We start from the raw sequence: 22,103 nt of genomic DNA, 5'->3' as shown, positions 1-22,103 counted from the left end.
ACCTGGGCAGTCTTGCGCTCTAACTGTGCCACCTGTTCACAATCACGAACACACACACGTTTTCCCTCCCTGCTCCCCATCCTCTTATAATTCTCTAATTCCACTGGCATTTTGAGATTTCACAATTGTTTCATACACTGGAAGAATTGTGTACATGTGGTAATCTTAGGAAGTAAACTCTAATCCAGTGAACTAGCCTTTGCAGTAGTAGCCTATTACTGTGGTGTGTTGGTTAATTTAATCTAACCTACTTGACATGCAGGAGAAGGAAAGAAAAGCATTACACTCTAGAGACTCCAGGCAGTATTTTGTCAGCAGCAGCCTTTCTGATCTTTATACAGTCTTTTAGGGATGGTTGAGTTGAGTAGGAGGGTGGGTGGTTAGATTTTTATATTGCTGCAATGTCCTTGTCCTGTGCTACTGCTGCAGGAGAAACCCGAACCATTACTCAAAAGGAAATGCGTTGTTTCTCTGGTTTGTTGACACTGCACTGTGGCATATAAACGCTTTGCTGGTGATTACAGAAGCAAACATTATCCACCCTCGCACAATAACTCCCTCACCTGTGGCTCAAAAACCCAACACTGTTAGTGATGAATATGGGTTTGCTAAGAAGCTTAACGGCTCACTGGGGCGTTGAGGTGTTTTTCTATTTGTTGACATTTATTGGACTGGAGGGTATGGTAATTGTTAAGAGTTTGTTAGTGAGATGGAGGGGGAAAATACAGCACAGCTCTTAAGCCTAATTTATGCTTTGGCGATGCAAGGCATCAACACTTCCTTTCAGTTGAATATACAGTTATAGGCTACTGTAGATATTTTTTGTTGAGTGACACTGTAAGTTGAAGCATAAATCAGGCTTTAAACCGACTGCACTGTCATCCTCTTTGATTTGACTAATGATGATGAGGATTTGCACGTTTTACATTTTTACAGTTACAATTTAGTCAGACGCTATTATCTGGAGCAGGAGTACCAGTTGAGGATGGAGAGGGCCACTATATTTCCACACTCACTCCAGAGGGTCACATTGCATACAGTATACTGTCGGGCCATTCTGTCACACACAAAAAAATAGCAGATCTACAAGCTCAAAACACGTCGCACTGCGACGCGTTTTGAGCTTATAGATCTGCTATTTTTGCAACTTTTGAATTGGATTCCTGATTATTTTGCTATTTTTGAATTGGAATCCTGACAAGTACATTTTTAATGTAATTTCAAATGCATTTAGTTATACTTATGTTAGCTTTATGAACTTAAATACAAATACAAATACAAATACATTGGACGTAATTAAAGCGGGTCATGTTTGTATGTTTGCAATTGTAACTGAAATCAATGATATATCAGTATTCCGATATTAACCTGTGGGCCGCATTAAGTGAAGGTGGGGGCCGCATGTGCCCCCCGGGCCGCCAGTTGCCCATGTATGATCAGGAGTGAACAACAAACAGTGACATTTCAGTCACACAAAACTCCTGAGCTTTATTGTTACTGTGGGAGTGTATAAAATGACCGACAGTTTACTGTAAGTGTGTATTTTTACTCCTCCAGAGTCAATACACAGGATTTAGAAGTGTATCTTGTTCAAGGATACAGGCAGGTCTCCTGGCTGCAGTCGGCACTGGATTGAACTATGGTATTTGTGTAGTTTTATTCTCACAGATATAGACTAGCCTATCTGAACCTGGTAGAAAGGGCCATGAGAACAGGATGAAAACCACCTGTTCTACAAAGAGGGAAAATGCTTTTGTGCCGGGTGTGTGCTGGTGTTCTTTCTCCAAAGCAGCAGATTTATTATTCAATCTGTGTTGAAATTGGAAAGTTTTAGACTCGGCACAGTTGTATCTACCTCACCATCTCCCTCCTGACATTTAACCTGCCGGAATAACAATATCTCTGTTATTATGAGTCACAGAAAAGGCATAAAAAGAACGAGATGCAGCGTGTGGATGCCAGCGCAGCACCTTTAACGGGAGATCATGACCCAAGAAGCCCAAAGTTGCAGCACGCATAATGTGTGGACACAATAGAGGTGCGAGTGTACGCGTATGTGTGCACACAATGATTTTGTAACCTAGTTTACTGATGACTGTGCTTCAGCGCTAGATACAGGTCATTTTCTTCGGCTATCTCTTTCCCCTGGATCAATGACAACATTTGGCACTGAAAAGGGAAGTTAGACGAGTGGAGCATAGTTGGAAGAAAGCTAGATTAATGGTCCATATCCTCCATCTGACAGAATTACTGCCCATGCTCAACCAAAACATTAACGAGGCAAGAGCTGCCTACTCTGTAGGCCTAATTAGTGACAACAATCGATGTTTAAAACCACCGACTGGCTGATAAACCCTGCCCATCTTACTGTATCTCTTCCCCAGTAGACTTTGAACATTTTCTGTCTTCCTTTGTTGACAAAATCAATAACATTCGATCTAATTTTTAACAATGTTACTGTTTCCTCTGATTCATCCCATCATGCACCTGTCCTCTTGCCCCTGAGACATAATGCCCCCAAATTCCATAAAGAGGTCCTGTCTACCCTGGGTCCCCCCCAGCCTACACTCCATTATTAAACTCTCTCCCACCTCTGGCTGTGTTCCTGATGGTTTTTAAGATGGCGAAACCTATAAAAAATAAAAACACCTGCCCTTGATCTAACCCAACCAGAAACCTACAAACCAATTTCGAAACTACCATTCATCTTCATTCTGAAATGATTGAAAAAATCATTACAGAGACAGCAACTCCTTGAGATCACTGAAGGACACAATATACAGTATACAATAAATTCCAATCCGGCTTTCGCCACCAACATACTGTAGTTAGGGCTGTCACGATTACAAATTTAAGTTGACGATTAATTATCACTCAAATAATTGCGATTAACGATTTAATTGTGTTTCTTTCATTGAAAATTAATGGAACATTATGAATAAAAAAAACATTTCTGTTTGGCTTTTAGCACAGGGCAGATATGACAAATAACACATATTTAGTTACTTTATACTTAAAGAGGTGGTGCCATGGTTTTGCACTTTTTCTGTTTTTCATTTGTCCATGAGGTTGATAGAACTTCATTAAGCCCCCCTGGTGGTGTTTTTATGGTGTTTTATGTCTTCTCTGACTATTTGGAGTTTCTACCTGGAGGCTGAAACCTTGAGGGTCAAACGTGCCAATAGAAAAACAGCCCTTTAGTGACATAGTAAAATTATACCCTCCCCCTCATTATCATAACACAGCAGGAGTGGGCATGAGGAGGAGGAGGGACTAGGACAGGTGGGTGGTGCTAAGGTGGTGGAGGAGGTGCTAAGGTGAGAACCAGGTATACTTAATGAACTGGAGACACATAAAAACATAATTTTAACAATTTCTGTACACTTTTTTGAAAAAAATCTTCCTCCTAGTATAACCATAATACCTGATGATTATGTTTTAGGGGGGGGGAAAAATCACTGAAAATCACGGCACCCCGTCTTTAAAAATAAACATTGATAGTGGAAATCTATAAGCATCGCGACGCGTTTTTTGCTTTCCACTATTTTTGTCATTAAAAAAAAATATATATATATGACTTTTTAACAATTGATTATGACGATTATGCAAAAATAATTGCGATTATATAAAATAATTTGATTATGTAATAATTGTGACAGGCCTAACTGTAGTACAGAAAGAGCACTACTAAGAGTGACAAATTACATCCTCATGCAGCCTGATAATGGTGAGAATTCTATCCTGGTCCTGCATGATTTAACAGCTGCTTTAGATACTATTGACCGCTCCATCTTGGTTGAATGTTTAAATAAGTGGGTGGGTACCTCAGGCTCTGCTTTAAATTGAATCTCGTCCTGTACTGTATGTCAAATAGGAATTTCAGGTTGTTATAGACAACTTTGTGTCTTCAACTGCCCCTACTGTATACTCTGAGGCCGCCATGTTCAAACCATGGTCCCATCCTTTTCTCACTTTACATGTTAACTCAAGTTATTCTTGTTAACAAGTTTAATTGCATCTCTTACCATTGCTACGCTGATGACATGTAGCTGTATCGGGAATATTGGTACCCTCCATGACCGCCTGTCTGTTATTAAGGAAGAAACAGATGTCACTCAATTTCCTTCATCAAAATTCTGACAAAACTGATGTTCTTCTTATACATATTATGTTTCTGAAGTGAAATCTTGTATTGGCCTTCTGGCCTCAATGTTAAACCCTTTTGAAGAAACCTGGGTGTAATCTTTGACCAAAATCTGAACTTTGACCCGCACATAAACAAGCTGTCTAACTCCAGAACATCGCAAAGATCTAATCAATATCAAAGAAATCTAGAATGACTTATACATACATACCCACATTTTTTTTTACGCCTTGACTACTGCAATGCTCTTTTCTCCTGTCTCATCTAAGCAGCCCTATCCTGCCTGCAGCTCATACAAAACACACTGCAGCCCGGCTGCTAACCAGAGCCAACCATAGATCCCATCACACCAACCAATCCTCACACACCAATCCTCGCATCCCCTCATTGGATAGTATAGAATAGATTTCAAGACACTGCTTAAGGCCTGGGCTGCAGCGTGGCGGTCCAGGCACCCTAGGTTGCAATGCCAGCCTGACAGTGTGTCGCGGGTTCGAGTCCCGATCCCAACGACCTTTGCTGCGTGTCACTCCCCATCTCTCTCCCCATTTCCTGTCAACCTACTGTCCTATAAATAAAGGCATAAAAAAAAAGACAAAAATTGCGTAAATGTCAACTTTGCACAGAAGATATCTCGTAGGCAGATTGCAGGATGAACCCTAGTGATCTTTCATTTCATTTGAAAGCTTTTGCTGTTAATACTGTATATATGTATGTACCGATTCTGACACTGATGCTATTTTTGTTGTCTTCCTTCATTATTGCCTCACTTGTGAGAGCATAGCTCTAAGGATGCAATGTCTGTCAGTTCAAACCACTTGGTCCAGTTGGGTGTGAGGAGTAGCACAAGTGGCCACTTATTAAGACTTATTTTATGTATTTATTTATTTTATAAAGACCAACCTAATGACCTCATATATTCAGTTGCAGGAAATTTAAGTGTGTTTTCTTGTGGGATGTCAAGTGGCCACCATCCATGCATGTTTACCGGTGTACGACTTGTTTGAAAGGCTCAGTTACTCATTCACTCACTTGCCTCATTCAGTGATTCATCATGGCGCTTCATCATGAAGAACTGGCCTTCATTAAGCTCCCCCAGTCTGCCTCCATCTGTTTCTGTTGACTACAATGATCAGGTCTTCTGTTGCAGTGCCGTTTCTACTCCTAGCCACCATTGACAGCGCTGTATCAGGACACCACATGGACTTATAAGGCCAGGGAGAGAGGATTCATGGGAGTGGAAGCACACACACCGGCAAACAGATGGAAAGAATGATAGACAAGGCAGATTGGCAGGCCATTTTCAGTCAGACTGACAGATAGACAGACAGACAGATGTGCTGTTAAGATTGTCAGACTAATATTTTCAGTCGGATTGACTGACGTACCACTTCGGTACAATGCTGACTGGGGAGCCTCGGAGGCTCCGCTGTTTCTATCGCAGCCGCTCAACATATCTGCCCTCATTGTTAGCGTCTGACAAGTCAAGGCTGCATGGAAGCCGTCTGTCGATATTGTAATTTACTGTGTGTTATCCTTGGCGGAGGAGAAGAGGAGGGGGTGGTGACGGAATGCGCTAGTCTCTCTCCACATTGCTCTGCTGCCGCTGCCCACTCACTGTACATGTCTAGGCTTTTAGAGATATCAGCCAAATAAGTCTACTGTCTCTGATCCTCTCTAAGTGTACTCTCTGATCCTCTCTTCTCAAGTTTTTTTTTAAATCTCACCTGTCTTTTGTTGTCTTTGTTGTTGTCTCCACAGGCCGAGACATGAGTTTCTCCCCCTGAAGGAACTTCTACTGAACTGGTGAGTTTTTACGGTCCTCATCTTCCTGGTGATAAACGGGTCTAAAGCCTGATTTAGTTATAGGAAATAGTAACCTATCTACAAGCTCACAATGTGTCGTGCTTTGACGGGGTTGTGAGCTTGTAGATCGGCTATTTTTGACGCACGTCACCGGTTGCACAACCAAGGATAAGTCAGGCGTAAGGACCATCTCACACCCTTTGAACAGGACGTGTGTTAAATTTAACATGATTCATCATCTTTTCCCAAGCTTCTGATTTATGATTAGAAGCTTGGTTATTAATACTCAGGCACCAGCGATGAGCTGAATTATGGGTGAAACATGGAATCGAACAGGTGATTTGAATTACAATTCAATTTTGTAGTTGAATCATCCTTTTAGTGATGATTTACTGTATCATGTACAAGAGTAATTTCACCACAATGCATGACTTTGTGAAATGTTATCTTTTGGTCTGCTGGATAAACATATCAAGTGACTTCAAGAAGCCTGTTTGAGTTCTGATAATGAGCATTTACTGTACCATCATTTTGTACTGTATTACCATATTTATTTAATTATGTATTTTCATTAATTTATAAATTAATCACATCAAACCGCCTAATTGAAAAAATAATTGGCAGACGATTATTACAATAATTCTTAGTTGCAGCCGCAAGCAGAAAAAAAGCCCTTGTCACAAAAACATATTTTAATGGCCACAAGCAGGCTGGGAAAAGGGATATTCTGAGATTATTTTGCATCCAACATGTACTGCAGCTACAGTATCTGTCTTTTTCAGTTGAGTTGGAAGCAGGCGGTCCAGAACTCTCCACAAAATGTTCAGCCTTAGTTTCAGCCGAGTTGTGTCAGCGAGAGCAGGAAAATGACAGCCGAGTTATTGGATTTGCGCTGAGCGCTGGAAGCGGGGGGGCTTAATTTCTCTGTGTCTCCCACGTAGGAGTGATGCGCTCGGCTCCCTGAGCCTCGCCTCAGGCTCTCCAGGAGCTGTAGTTTTTTACAGCACCTGTTGTCAGCTCTGGTCCTGAGAGCCCAGCTAGGCTACCTCTAGCTCCCTGTTCTAGCCGGTCATGTACTTTACTGCATACAGCAGGTTCTGAGCTCCAGGCCTGCTAGTTTTCTCCATAAATCAAACAACTTGGCCGTAATGTCTAATGTGACCTATGAACGACACGTGTTACTAAATGGAGCATGTCCAAACACAAGTACACTGTTGCCTTAATCAAGGTCTGCCTGTCAAGGACAGAACACACACACACAAAAGAACACTGGTACACACACACACACACACACACACACGACACACACACACACACACACACACACACACACACACACACACACACACACACACACACACACACACACACACACACACACACAAATTCTAACTTATTTTGAAAATAGCTGATCTTCTCAGCTCACAGTGCAACATGTTGTGATTCATGTAGCTATTTATTTCAAGGAATTGTTGTTATTTTATTGTTTTTATTTTGCTTTCGCCTGTAATGACATGGCCAAAACTGGGACGCTATAGGGTTAAAGTCGTGACAACCGACTGAATTTCCTTAAGGTAAAGTTCAGGATTAAGATTAAGATATTTTAAATATGCCTGTTTGTTGCTGCAAGTTGAGTTGTGTTGCATCCACAACTTTAAACCTTTTTTTATTCACAGCCGGAGACTGAATGGCATTTCTGAACTGGTGAAAATAGCTCATTCGTAAACCAGTGAAAGAGGTTTATTGCTACTTAGCTTAAAGGACGACTTCACCCATTTTCAACTTCTCTTCATATAATTGGTCCTCACTAATGCTCATGATAAAATGGGAGGAAAAAAATCTACTCTGTCTGTGTCTCATTAGCCTCGATCTCCAGGCTTTTATTTTCCTTAGCGTTTTGCTAAAAAAGAATAGCCTGGACCTGGAGCTGCTAATTTAGCAGTTCTACAAGCTCACTGTGAGCTTGTAGAATGACTATTCCTGCTATTCGTTGTACGATGAATTATACAGGGCTTAAGTGGATAAACCCACTGATCTCTCACTAAGCGCCATCATCATTCCTAAAGGATGTTTTGAAATAAACAACTACACGATTAACTTCACCACAAAAATCATCCACGTGAATTAGTAACTCGGACACTGCAGACCATAAAATTTGGCCCACTGTGGTGAATTCCCTCTACTATATCTGAGTATAACGCTGGTGGGGTGATTGAGATAATAGGCCGATACTGTGAGGGGGGGGGAAGAGTCTGTCACTGTGAGGGCAAGTGTCTCTGGAGGGACAATGGAATGACAGAAGCAATCTCTAAAGACTCTTTACCTGCTAGAGAGAGAGAGAGGTGAGAAAGAGAGAGAGGGAGAGAGAGAGCTAAGAAAGATAGCTCAGAGAGAGAGAGAGAGAGAGAGATTCTGCTCTCTATGAGCTTCCTGTCCAGTGAGAGAGAAATAGACAAGTGAAATTAATGTATGTACTGTATGTGCAGCCTGATCTCACATAAATATAATGCTAATTGACCACAGGAAAAAACAGGCATAATGTATGATATGTTGATGGTCTGACATACAGTATTGTATCGGCAAAAGTCTTCATGTACAATATGTAGTACAATACTTTGTAATACATACTCCTCGTATGTCCTTAACAGATGCACTATGCAAGTTGGCAGTAGATTCTGAGAGAGAGAGAGAGAGAGAGAGAGAGAGAGAGAGAGAGAGAGAGAGAGAGAGAGAGAGAGAGAGAGGAGAGAGAGAGATGAGAAGATGAGAGAGAGAGAGAGAGAGAGAGAGAGAGAGAGAGGAGAGAGGAGAGAGAGAGAGAGAGAGAGAGAGAGAGAGAGAGAGAGAGAGAGAGAGAGAGAGAGAGAGAGAGAGAGAGAGAGAAGAGAGAGAGAGAGAGAGAGAGAGAGAGAGAGAGTATATATAGACAAGTGAAATTAATGTATGTACTGGTATGTGCAGCCCGATCTCACATAAATATAATGCTAATTGACCACAGGAAAAAAACATGCATGTATGTTCTGGCTAGCCAAAGGTAACATATTGACAGTATTGTATCGGCACAAGTCTTCATTGTACAATATGTAGTACAATACTTTGTAATACATACTCCTCGTAATAACAGATGCACTATGCAAGTTGGGGAGTAGATTTTTACTCATTACCACCATATCTGTATGCCATTCAGATGGTGCAGAGAGTAGAGAGGAGAGAGAGAGAGAGAGAGGCCATCGTGCCTCTCGGGCCTCAAACTCATTTAGTAACTATGATTTCTATTTCTTATGTTTACTTCATTAGATCCTGTATTGTTAGTGTTGTATTGGCACAGTGTTTTAGGGAACGGCCCCCCACCATCATTTCGCTTCTAGTGCCTGTATGACGTTTCTGTCGGGGTGGAAACCTCATATGTCCAAAACTGTAACTTTTCAGGATTCAAATTCGAAAACAGCAAAAGTAGCAGATCTACAAGCTCATTTGAGCTTGTAGATCTGCTACTTTTGAGTGACGATGTAGTATGAGAGAGCGAGATAGAGAGCTGATAGGACAGAGAAAGAGTGGGGGAATAAAAGGAAAAAAACACCTGCTCTCAACACCAGCAGATGGATGGATGCCGTCATTGAATCAATATTTGCTCATCTTTAGCAAACATTTGGCCGAATTAGCGGAGCTGATTGGTGCACGGCGGTGCGGCGAGCGTCCTGGTATGTTTGAATGTGGCCCCTGAAGGGAGGACAAGAAACACTTGAATCATGCCAACTTCTTCTCCTAGGCTGCTAAAAATACCCAGGAGGGACCAGAACAGAATAGAGCTATTACCCAACCACGCTCCTTCCCTCCTTAATTCATCTCCTCCTTGTCCCATCCCTCCCTCCCGTCCCGCCCCCTCCTCCTCCTGTTAACCCATTCAATCCGGGAGGGAACGCATCTGTGTCATTTAATAGATTTCTTTGGGCTGTTAAAAATAGCAGATCTACAAGCTCATAGCACGGCACCGAGTGCAAATTCGCTAAATTTTGCAAATGTTTTTAATATATATATATATTTTTTTTTTAAGCGAACATTTGTAAAATCTTTGCTTCTGGGGGGTCCCTGGAACAAAATATTTTACGAATGTCCGTTTAAAAAATATATATTTTCAAAGATTTGCACACATTTTCACGATTTTTCAAAAATAGCAGATCTACAAGCTCACAGCGCGGCACTCGGTGCCGCGCTGTGAGCTTGTATATCTGCTATTTTTGAATAGCCCAAAGAAATCTAAAAATGACACAGATGCGTTCCTTCCCGGATTGAATGGGTTAAAAGCATACACGCACATTTTTCGCTTTACCCATGGCTCAATCCACTACGGGGAGCCGCACATGTGAACGCAATTTGCACTTCCAATTAAACTGTCGACCTTTGCTCCAGAATGCAAAACGTGACTCTGTACCATCCGCTCCTGGATGGCTATAATTACCCAGCCCTACCCGCTTTAATAGAAAGAACAAGAGGACGTTAGAAAACACACTGGTGAATCTCTACTGTAACGCCGCGGAGGCCTACTGTACCAGGGTCGGTCGCGCTCACTGCTGCAGTCCACTGGAAAACACAGACTGTTCCAAGATCGCTTTGCGGTGAATGTGTGTGGCAAGACCCCAGACCCCTGGCTGTTGACCACTGGTGTCCCTATTTTGGACAAATTGTCAAATAACGTACTTTTTAAATGTGATTTTCAGAAATAGCAGATCTACAAATTGTAGCTCGGTTATTTTTGCTATTTGTAAGCTGTAAGCAGCGGTGTCATGGTGATTTTTTTTTTTTACTGGCAGGACGGTATTTTAATGATGTCACGTGCACGGCACGCGCACGCCGCGCGCATTTTATTTGGAAACCTGTTTGTATAGGAAATGTTTTTTAGCTTAGTTTTTGTCTTTTTAAACTAATACAAATTCAAGGAATGCCATGAATTATAGAGCTGAAACTAAAAGTTTGCTTTGAACGAGTATCTTTCTCTTCTTCGACGGTGGCTGAGGCATTGCTGCGTGCAGATAGGATACTGGCAGCAGCCCTACTGAAGCCAACATGCTGTGTACCGGCTCTGCGTGTAGCCTATAGATGCAAGGAGTGAGGAATCTGAGGATACATTTCCACACTCACTTGTAAACCTGTTATGCAAAGTAGCCATTTGGGTACTTGGCTCGTGAATCTACGGGGGGGGGGGGGGCACGTTCTAGCATGCACAAACGTGCACTGTACCTTGCCGTACCCTTGCGTGTGAAAAAATGACTGGCCACACGCCGTCCTACTCCGTGTGGCCTCCGTGACATCACTGACTGTAAGGCTTAAGTGGTTTATACGGTACCAATACTGTACATCAGACAATATTTTAATTAGTCTTTCAACAAAGTGAGGGTAAATATGTTTGTCTCCATTGCTTCCCATCTAACCCATGTTCAGAAGTCTTTCCAAATATATTAGACTGTAAAACATACACAGGTAAACAGAGGAGGCACGCAGTTGTGAAATTAAATAATATCGAGACCTTTGAATATCGACATAAAAGGCAAGAATATTGTAATGTAACTTTAAGCACTAGTGTCACTGCATAAGGCCAACATGTTCAAGATAGAGTGTGACTGATTTCTGAATGAATGGGTATTTGGGGTAATTCTTTTAATTAAAAAAGGAGGAGGGGGGAGGGTTGGGGTGCCTATACAATTATAGGGTATCGTGAACAATGCTCATTAATTACACTTACTGAATCTGAACACAATTCAGATTCTCTTCCAAAGATAGTTTATTCATCATTAACTCATTGATTGCCAGAATTATGTATTAATTAAGTCAGCGTTTTTGAGCATTTTTACTAACTTTTCAAGAGCCACAGAATATTTCGTTCCAGGACGATCGACACACGAGTGACGCAAAAGACGGAGGAGTGTCTCTGCTTCCATTGAAGAGAAAAAAAGTGTGCCACAGCGACCCTCCGTTCTTTAGTTATTGGCTGTTGAATATAGCTTGTTCTCGCCAAAAACAAAAAACAAGAAAGCAGAGAAAGAATTTAACATAAGATCGGAACGGGCCGGGTTTGTTATGATCACATTGTTTCCGGATCTACTCTTCTCCAGAAGTCATAGGATCACTCATAGGCTGGGGAGCAGCGCCATCTAGCATAAACACTGAGAACATGGTTTGGACCTGTTACACGTCTTTGGCACTCTGGGCTTTGTTGGAAAAAATGGAAGTGTTACACGTCTATGGCACTGAAGGAGTTCAGTCACTGCCTATCCATCCACAAAGGGGAGTTATGTTTCGGCGGTAACATTTACACCAGAAATAAATTAAACTGTTTCATTTTAGGTTTTCATAACCTTTTTCAGTTAACAAGGTCATTGCATCAATAGGCCTATTTGAGGCCCCTTGTGTTGTTGAAAATAACAACACAAGGGCCAAAAATCCATAGTACCTGTCCCCGATGACACAGAGAACCACTGGTTGTGTCACCCGTAGCCTTGAGCGTGACAACTTTATCTGCTGCATTCAAGGCTGTGCAGATTTATAGTCTCTGCATGGCCCTTATTTGGCTTCCAGAAAGCCAGCAGCATCACAACAAGACAGTGAGGAAGTGAGGAATGGAGAGCTCTGCAGAGCAGAGAGCTAGACGGTGCTTGCTAGCTGCCTTGAGTTAGCCTGGAGCGCACCGCGTAGCTCCGGCTCAACTCAGCTCCCAACACATGACTCACTGGTCCGATCAGATGACTCGATAAACTGCAGGAATGCTGTGTCTTCCTCTTTTCTACAGCGCTCCTCTGTCTTGTCTGGCTGAGAGAGATACAGTAGAGAGAGAACATGGTGTGTGTGTGTGTGTGTGTGTGTGTGTGTGTGTGTGTGTGTGTGTGTGTGTGTGTGTGTGTGTGTGTGTGTGTGTGTGTGTGTGTGTGTGTGTGTGTGTGTGTGTGTGTGTGTGTGTGTGTGTGTGTGTGTGTGTGTGTGTGTGTGTGTGTGTGTGTGTGTGTGTGTGTGTGTGTGTGTGTGCGTGCGCGCGTGTGCAGCCTGGAAAAGCATCTTTAATCAACCTGCTACTGTACAAGATAAGTCCAGACAATTATGTAACATTGAGCAGCTGAGCTTATCATTTATCTTGCTTCACTAACTAAAGATCATTTTATTTATTTTTTGTTTTATTGCATACGTGAATGGCCGTAAGGGAGCAACCATTCTCATACAGATCTTCAGGAACGGAAAACAAAAGTGTGCAAATATTTATTGCAGGTCTTAAATTTGTCGTCGGCACAAGACAAAGTGGGTTTTAACAGTGGTATCTCTTTATCTTTTTTTCCAGGCTTTACAACTCATAAAACGGGACTATTCCTCTGAGTCCACAGGCTTAGAGAAACAAACAAGTTCTAGGCCGAGTATAAACACGCAGCGTGTCAGAGAAACCGTTCCCCCCCCCCATCGCTCGTTGGTTCCTCCAGCCAGCGCCAGATATTTGTCAGGGGAAGGGCTATCGGTCCGTATTTCAACAGCCACTTCTCAGCCTTGTCATTTAAACAAACCTCCAGACATGGCACATAAATCCGTTAGGGAGCCATCATAACAAGCCGTAGAAGTAATGTAAAGTTTAGAAAAGTGCCATGATCAAGCACGTGAAATGGAGGGAAGGTCGTAAATCTTATCTTGACAAATGTTTGGAACACTGGAGTACTGCTTTAATACCCTCCCCTTAAATGACAGAAATGTATATTTGAGATGGAGGAAATGGAAGCGTTTGTACTGCGAAAGCTCACACTCACCTATGGACAGGTCACAGGTGTGTGAAAACATAAACACCCTCACTGTCGCCTACATTCACTGTGTCTCATACACACAGACAAGTACTTTTTCGGACTTCCTCTCTCTCTCTCAAACACACAAAAACAATTGCGTACCAATTGCTATAACCTCCCCCCAGGGCTGCTTACACAGTAAAATCCTCGGTGTTGAATGAAACCAAATACATGTCCGTTTGGTAGCCTATACTCTGAGGTAAATTAACCCTGAAAATTCTACTGTACACACTTGCTACCAAAGCCAGTAGATGGAAATAATATCATATGTGTCTTTGTATATTTGTCTTTGTTAAAGAGCGTGTGACATGAGTACGCCTGTTTGTCTAGTCGTGGGTGAAGCCTAACAATAGACAATAGAGAAGACAAAAGAGGTACAAAATCGCCAATCACCAGGAACAATAATGCTAATTGAAAACACGCGACACATGTCACGAGCTGTATTCACACCCATGATGCTGTGATAAGGTCTTTGCCTACTAGGGTTCCTATCATATCATAACTAGTATAATTTATGATCCGTTAAATAAATTCTTAGTATCATTGTGAAAAATAAACATTGTGTACCGTGCATGCAGGCCAACTTTCCAGTGTTTCATTACTGATTTGCTGTAAATTTTGGTTCTGGTTTGGTTTGTTCGTTTTTTGGCTTATAGTTTAACTTAAATTAAAGGAGCTGTAAGTGCTATTTTATGGTTAAAACCAAAGTTTTTTGTTGTTTTAAATTCTGATAGTGATCTATAGTGTTTGTTCACTACAGGGGTCAGGGGTCTCCCTGTCTCTTTAGCAAACAGAAAATACATTTTCAAGTGGGTTACAAATTTCATCCAATCAGGAGAGAGAATCTCACAAAAAGCTTGTGTTCCAGTTCCGATGTTGTCCGCTCATTTATTTGTTACGTCACTTCCAATTTCAGTTGTTTATACTGTATACTGTATGAGCTCTCTCCTGTTTGGATGAAACTGGTATCCCGACCTGAAAATGTATTTTCTGTTTGCTAAAGAGATGAGGAGACCCATGTTATTGAACAAATAGTAATGGATCACTAACATAATATAGAGCTATTTAACACTTAAAATAATATAAATAATAATTAGAATTACAGCATCTTTAAAGCTTCTTTCATATTTGAACAAAGTGTGTGAGACTTTGAGATGAAATATAACTGTTACACAAGACATGCAGTGTTCCTCGTGTTAAAAGGTAAAATGGCAAGAAGCTAAATTTTCTGTACTGGGGACTCCCTATATGATCCAACCTGTCCCTGCATATCAAAGCTAAACAAAGCACATTTAAAGGAGGGTTCGTGGGGAGTGCACTGCTGAGTGTTCACTTTTAAGGGAGAGAATTTAGACCATGCTCCCCCCCCCCCCCCCCTGAGTTGTTGTGCTTTTAAATCCCTAGATATGGATAAGTGTTGCACAAAAAGGTTCAATTGTTATGCGCATGTCAATTCTTCAGCTGCTGCAGCAGCAGCATGCATATTACCTAGCCCACCCCCGGGTGCAGCACTGCAGACATTTGTGCCATCCCCCCCCTGTTAAAATGTAACTCATTCCCTGCTGCTAGAGAATGGATGGACAGCTCTCTGTGGGAAGCAAGGCCACATGTCACCATTGTCACTTTGTCGCGCATATCAACATATTGACAGGCCAGAGAATGGCTCACCACTGTTCACTGACTGAGAACAGCTTGATAGTTCTTTGTGCTAAAAGACATCAGGCCTTGTGACTGTTGTGCTCGTCTCCCGCCCTGCTAATGTAATTTACTAATTAGCCATCGTGTGTGTGTGTGTGTGTGTGTGTGTGTGTGTGTGTGTGTGTGTGTGTGTGTGTGTGTGTGTGTGTGTGTGTGTGTGTGTGTGTGTGTGTGTGTGTGTGTGTGTGTGTGTGTGTGTGTGTGTGTGTGTGTGTGTGTGTGTGTGTGTGTGTGTGTGTGTTTGCTTTAGATGGCGCTACTTCTTGTTTGTAAATGAATGCCCCCTACTACTTGATCATACGACAGTGTCACACGAAAGCATCAAAAGTAGCAGATCTACAAGCTCGAAACGCGCTTTTAAGCTTGTAGATCTGCTACTTTTCTTCTGTAGTTTTGGACATACTATGAGCTTTCCACCCGACAGAGACGATATATCATTTCTCCTTGTGATGGACATTCTTTGGATACTCTCCGAGGCACAATGACTTGTGTGTGGTCTGGTCTCTCTTCTCTCTCTCACTCTCCAATGAAGAAACTCTGTCTCACTCTTCTGACCTCTTGTACGTGTGTGTCCCCATCAATCCTAAGCGCTCTGTATCACTCCTCACAAGTGTTGATTCTGTCGACTAAAACTATGACGAAAAATGTTCGTCGACTACCTTTTTTCACTGACGAAAACGAAATAAAAGCTAAATAAAAACTAAGCTATGATGACTAAGACTAGACTATATATATTGACAATTTCGTCAACAAATAAAAACTAGACTAAAATGTTAGACAGGGACAAGTGGAGAAGCGATCCAGGAGAACTAAAAGACAAGTCATTTTATGTTTGTTGCGCTCGGGTGTTGCGCTCTGAAAATAGCAGATCTACAAGCTCACGAGCTTGTCGATCGGCTATTTTCAGCATGCAACCAAGTGTAAAATCAGCCATTACGACGCCATCAAGGCACCGCCAAAATACATTTTATTCGACTAAATCAACTGTAGATTTAGTCGACCATAATCTTATGATATTTAGTCGACTAAAACTAGACAAAATCTAAAACATTTCAGATGACTAAAATATGACTAAAACAAAATGGAATTTGATTCAAAAGATTATGAGTAAAACTAAATAAAAATGTGCTGTCAAAATCAACACTACTCCTCACACTCTGTCTCTGACTGTCATCTCTGTTTCTCTTCTCGCTTTCTGCTTTAAACCACTATTTTTGGGCGTGTCATTATAGGTGAACGTTTATTTTTGCTATTCGGCGTACAATGAAGTATATATAGTGCTTTAAATGGTTAGCGTTTGTCCATGCATTATGAATTGAATGTTGTTATTCGGGAGTTACTCTACTCAAATCAAACGGCTGTCGCTGAACCTCGTTAACCCATTAAGACCTGAAGCCGATGCTACAAAATGTCTTCTAAATCCCAACTGTTTTTTGAAAAAACGTATGTTACTATGTCAGTGGTGCTCAAACTTTTTAATGTCAAGGACCCCCAAAATTATATGTATTTGGCCGCCGACCCCCATCTCAAAATATGTTGATCCAGGGACCCCCAGAAGCAAAGATTTGAGTTAAAACATTTCGATTGAAAAAATATATATTCAAAGATTTGCACAAATGTTTAAGATTTCTCAAAAATAGCAGATCTACAAGCTCATAGCTATGAGCTTGTATATCTGATATTTTTTCAATAGCCAAAGTGTAAAAGAATATTTTTTTTAAGCTCAAATAAAAAAATTACACAGATGCGTCCCAGGTCTTAAAGGGAAATTTTGGACCACGGTTTTCTTACCTTTTCTATGATGTTATGATAATGTTAGGATGAATGGTACAGTAGTGACAGAACACTATGCAAAAAAAGAAAGGAAAAAACGGAAGTCTTGCAAGACGAGATTTCAATCTCGAGATTTCAATCTCGTCTAGCGAGACTTCCGTTTTTTTCTTCTTCTTTTTTTTTAACCGGTTGCATAGTGTTCTGTCACCATGAACGTCAGATCTCACCAGAAACAAAACAAAACAAGCTATTAAAATACGTGATCTAACGCAAGACCTATTTTGGCGCACGTTTTAAGCTGTGGCGGACCGGGGATGTAGTTATGATTTTTTTTCTACTGTACCATTCATCCTAAGATATCATAACGTCATAGAAAAGGTAAGAAAACCGTGGTCCAAAATTCCCCTTTAATGGGTTAACCCATTAAGACCTGAGGTTCCGATTCTACAAAATGTCTTCTAAATCCTAACAGTTTTCTGAAAAACGTATGTTTCTATATCAGTGGTTCTCAAACTTTTTCATGTCAAGGACCCCCAAGATTATATGTATTTGGCCACCGACCCCCATCTCAAAATATTTTGTTCCAGGAACCCCCAGAAGCAAAGATTTGAGTTAAAATGTCCGCTTTAAAAGAATATAAATATATTAATTTGCACATATTTTCTCGATTTTTCTAAAATAGCAGATATGCAAGCTCATAGCGCGGCACTCTATGAGCTTGTAGATCTGCTATTTTTGAATAGCCAAAGTGTAAAATAATGCTTTTTAGGTGACACAGATGCATCCAGGTCTTAATGGGTTAAGAGAAAAAGCATGATGTCAAGTCAAGTGAAAATGCTTTCCATAATTTGTGAATATATATTGTTCCCGTTTTCAGATGGCAAATGTGGTTTTGAATTTTTGCAAATTCTGGGTGACATGTCGGTGAAGAACCGATTAGAAGGTAATGAGCCATTTGACATTTGCTTACAGCTCTAATACTGGCTTGGGGTGGGGGGGGGCTTTTGTCCCCCTTGTTATCCCCCCTGAAGGCACTACTTTACAGAAGATGCAATGAGACTGAGTACAGCTCTGTATCTATAAGCACATCTGCATTCAGTGTGTGTTCAGTGACATGGTAGTTTACCAGGAACCAGTCACATATCTCCCTGGCTTTCTTCATTGAAATCGGTGGTACAGTACATGCAAGCTACATCGTAGTCTAGTCTAAGTAGGTAAACAATACACTGTGTTCCAAGAAAATAAGAATGTGGGGGTAAACGTATGCGTGCACCAGTGGTGTAAAGTAACTAAGTACATTTACTTAAGTACAATTGTGAGGTATTTTTTACTTTACAGTATTTACAATTTTCAGTACGTTTACTTCTACTCCACTACATCTCAGAGACAAATATTATACTTTTACTCCACTACAATTATTTGAAAACTTTAGTTACTAGTTACTGTGTAGATTTTACAAAGCATACATTACCCACTTCAGCCCTATATACATTTCAGCCAATTGAAAATAGCCGATCTACAAGCTCACAATGCGTCGCGATGTTACGTACAGTATTATGAGCTTGTAGATCTGCTATTTTCAAAAGATTTTTTTACACATTTTATACATTTGAAAACTTGAGAAATGGGATATTCTGCATAACAAGTATACTTTCTACTTTTGGTACTTTAAGTACATTTTGATACCAATACTTTTGTACTTTTACTCAAGTACATTTTGAATACTGGACTTTCATTGCAGTATTGATACTTTTACTTAAGTAACAAAATGTGAGTACTTTTTCCACCACTGGTAAACGTATGTGTGCACACACTTCAGTCCCAATGTGTGCAAACAGGGGCATCCTGCTTCCAACAAAGGAAACAGAAACAGATACTCGTGTCAATGTAATGTGAGCAGGCTAATGCAAATTCACTGATGAGATTATATGCCTCTGGCTCTGCGGACACAGAGAGACAATTGAGGATGTGGCTGAGGGGGGTGGGGCTGGGGAGGACATCCATCCATAACGGATGAAGTGGATGGAACGCGTTGCTGCTTTGCAGTACGCCGTCACTCTGCAAGTGTGCAGAACGCAAACTTATGCAAACCTTAGTATTATGAATGTATAAAACCATGTGTAGACGGTACAAAAGAAGCAAATCCAAGGCTTTAATGTAAAAGGCTAGCTCATTAGCAGTGTTGATTTTGACAGCAAATTTAGATTTAGTTTTAGTCATATTTTAGTCATCTGAAAAGTGTTTTTGTCTAGTTTTAGTCGACTAAATATCATAAGATTTTAGTCGACTAAATCTACAGTTGATTTAGTCGACTAAAATGTATTTTGGCGGTGCCTTGATGGCGTCCTAATGGCTGATTTCACACTTTCACGCATGCTGAAAATAGCAGATCTACAAGCTCACAACTGCTGCTATCTTTCAGAGAGCAACACCCAAGCGCAACCAAACATAAAATGACTTGTCTATTAGTTCTACTGGATCTCTTCTTCACTAGTCCCTCCCTGACATTTTAGTCTAGTTTACATTTTTTGACGAAATTGTCAATATATTTAGTCTAAGTTTTAGTCATCATAGCTTAGTTTTTATTTCGTTTTTATTTCGTTTTCGTCAGTGAAAAAAGGTAGTTGACTAGCATTTTTCGTCATAGTTTTAGTCGACAAAATCAACGCTGCTCGTTAGTAGAACAGTTAACCACTTTCAACGTGGCATCCCTATTTTGGGCATGTCATTATAAGCAAAAGTCTTAAAAGTCGAAAAAAAAAATAGCAAGAGTAGCCGATCTACAAGCTCGCTGGTGTGCTTGTAGATCGTCTATTTCCGCTATTTGTTGTACAACGATGTGTATATATGGATTAAGTGGTTAAAAAACAAGCCACAAGAGGTAGAAGGTATTGATCATGTCAAAGTCTGCCACTGGAAACTCTCCGTCCTCCATGTTATGTCTCCAGGGTTCAGGGCCTTGAGGTTTTTTTTTTGACGAGCGCTTTTCAATTTGAAGAAGACCCCGCTAGGACCTTCTCAGAACCTCTGTTGGTCCCATGGGACGCAAGCTGCACGGATTTCTCAGAGCACCACCACCCCGATGGGACAGCTGGTTGCGTGTCGGTCGGTATCCCCACGGGGCGGCTCTCTGAAGCGCAGCTTGGCTTTTAGGGGGCGAGACCCCGAGGCGCAGCTGATCTTTATCAATTGATTATTCGAGGAACGATGTTTCTGCCAAGCAGGAGCTCTGGGATTAAATGACTACCACTACTGTAGACAGTGGTGTAAAGTAACTAAGTACATTTACTCAAGTACTGTACAACTTTTACGTATTTTTTACTTGATTTGAGTATTTCCAGTTTTCAGTACTTTCACTTCTACTCCACTACATCTCAGAGGCAAATATAGTACTTTTACTCCACTACAATTATTTGACAACTTAAGTTACTAGTTACTTCTCAGATATAAATTATGATACTAAGAAACATACATTAACCACTTTAGACTTTTTTTATACTTTTGTACTTTTACTCAAGTAAATGTTGAATTCCGGACCTTTTCTTGTAGTATTGATACTTTTACTTAAGTAAAACATTTGAGTACTTTTTCCACCACTGCTACCACTACTAGTACTGTTGGTACTCCATACACTGGTTAAAAGAGAGACTCCTTCACAGGGTTTATTTTTGCAATTATAAAACATTTATTTCAAGAAATGCGCTTAGATTCTAACTTCCAACTTCGTTGTGAAATAAAAATGTTTTTAGAACCAAAATATATTTCTTCAAATTAATATTTGTATTACAAGTATGTGTGGGAGTCTCTTCGTCTCCCTTTATAAATGACTGAAAGATCCCATATAAAAGTACATTGACTTGCTGGTTAAATAACAGTATAAGCATGCAGCCCACACTGGCCTACGTTGGGGGTGTTATGTGTGCTACACTTTATAAAAGAGATCATTGGACGATGTTTACTTTTTCTGGGTCTCGTTCATAAACCGCAATAATGAGTGCATTTAGAAATCACAGCCGTAGGCCGCTGTTAACAGCCAGTCAGTGGAGGTTACTACTCTTATAAGTTGATATGCAGTGGTGTAAAGTACATTTACTCAAGTACTGTACTTAAGTAAAATGTGTAGGTATTTTTACTTTACTGGAGTATTTCCAAATTTCCGTACTTTTACTTTTACTCCACTACATCTCAAAGGCAAATATTGTACTTTTACTCCACTACAATTATTTGAAAACTTTAGTTACTAGTTACATTGCAGATACAAATTATTACATTATAAAACTTACCCTATTTTATACCTAGGCTATTTGAAAATAGCCGATGCGACGCCTTGTGAGCTTGTAGATCTGCTATTTTCAAACATTTTAGTAATTTTACTTTTGGTACTTTTAAGTACATTTTGATACCAATACTTTTGTACTTTTACTCAAGTAACATTTTTAACTCTGGACTTTTAGTTGCAACGGCGTACTTCTACATTGCAGTATTGATACTTTTACTTAAGTAAAACATTGAATACTTTTCCCACCACTGTTGATATGGGATGGTATGAATGGCACTCTCTCCATTTCCTGTCAGAGGAAAAGACCACATGGAGAGCAGAGCACACATGCCAGCGTTGCCCTGCTTAGATGCTCACATATGCACTCAGCTCATGTCCATTCTAATGTTGTTTATCGTCTCGAGGCTTTTACTCTGACCTGTTCCTGTGTTTCACTCTTACTGCTATTGCTGCTGTGACGCCTATACATATCCCCCCAGGGATCAATAAACGCTTTCACTTATCTTATCTTTGACTTTACGGTTAAACTACAGACTCGATTTACAGCCGTCACTCCTGTTTGGTTCCAACTTGACTGCTTGGAATTAGCTGT

The 22,103-nt window shown here is 40.7% G+C and overlaps 1 protein-coding gene across 2 annotated transcripts in view; it reads left to right on the top strand.

The window, feature by feature from the left end:
• Positions 1–22,103, top strand: part of plcb4b (phospholipase C, beta 4b) — a 128,567-nt gene that overhangs the window by 1,486 nt on the left and 104,978 nt on the right. Inside the window, exon 2 of one of the 2 annotated variants that reach the window (XM_080453640.1) lies at positions 5,906–5,950. The exons of the other annotated variant lie outside the window; for it this stretch is intronic. The gene's annotated coding sequence lies outside the window, so the exon portion shown is untranslated. The remainder of the gene's footprint in view (positions 1–5,905; positions 5,951–22,103) is intronic. 2 annotated transcript variants of the gene reach the window in all.

Source organism: Gymnoscopelus braueri (genome assembly GCF_963280865.1).
Source record: "Gymnoscopelus braueri genome assembly, chromosome: 16".
NCBI lineage: Eukaryota > Metazoa > Chordata > Actinopteri > Myctophiformes > Myctophidae > Gymnoscopelus > Gymnoscopelus braueri.
This window is presented reverse-complemented; position numbering and strand designations above follow the sequence as displayed.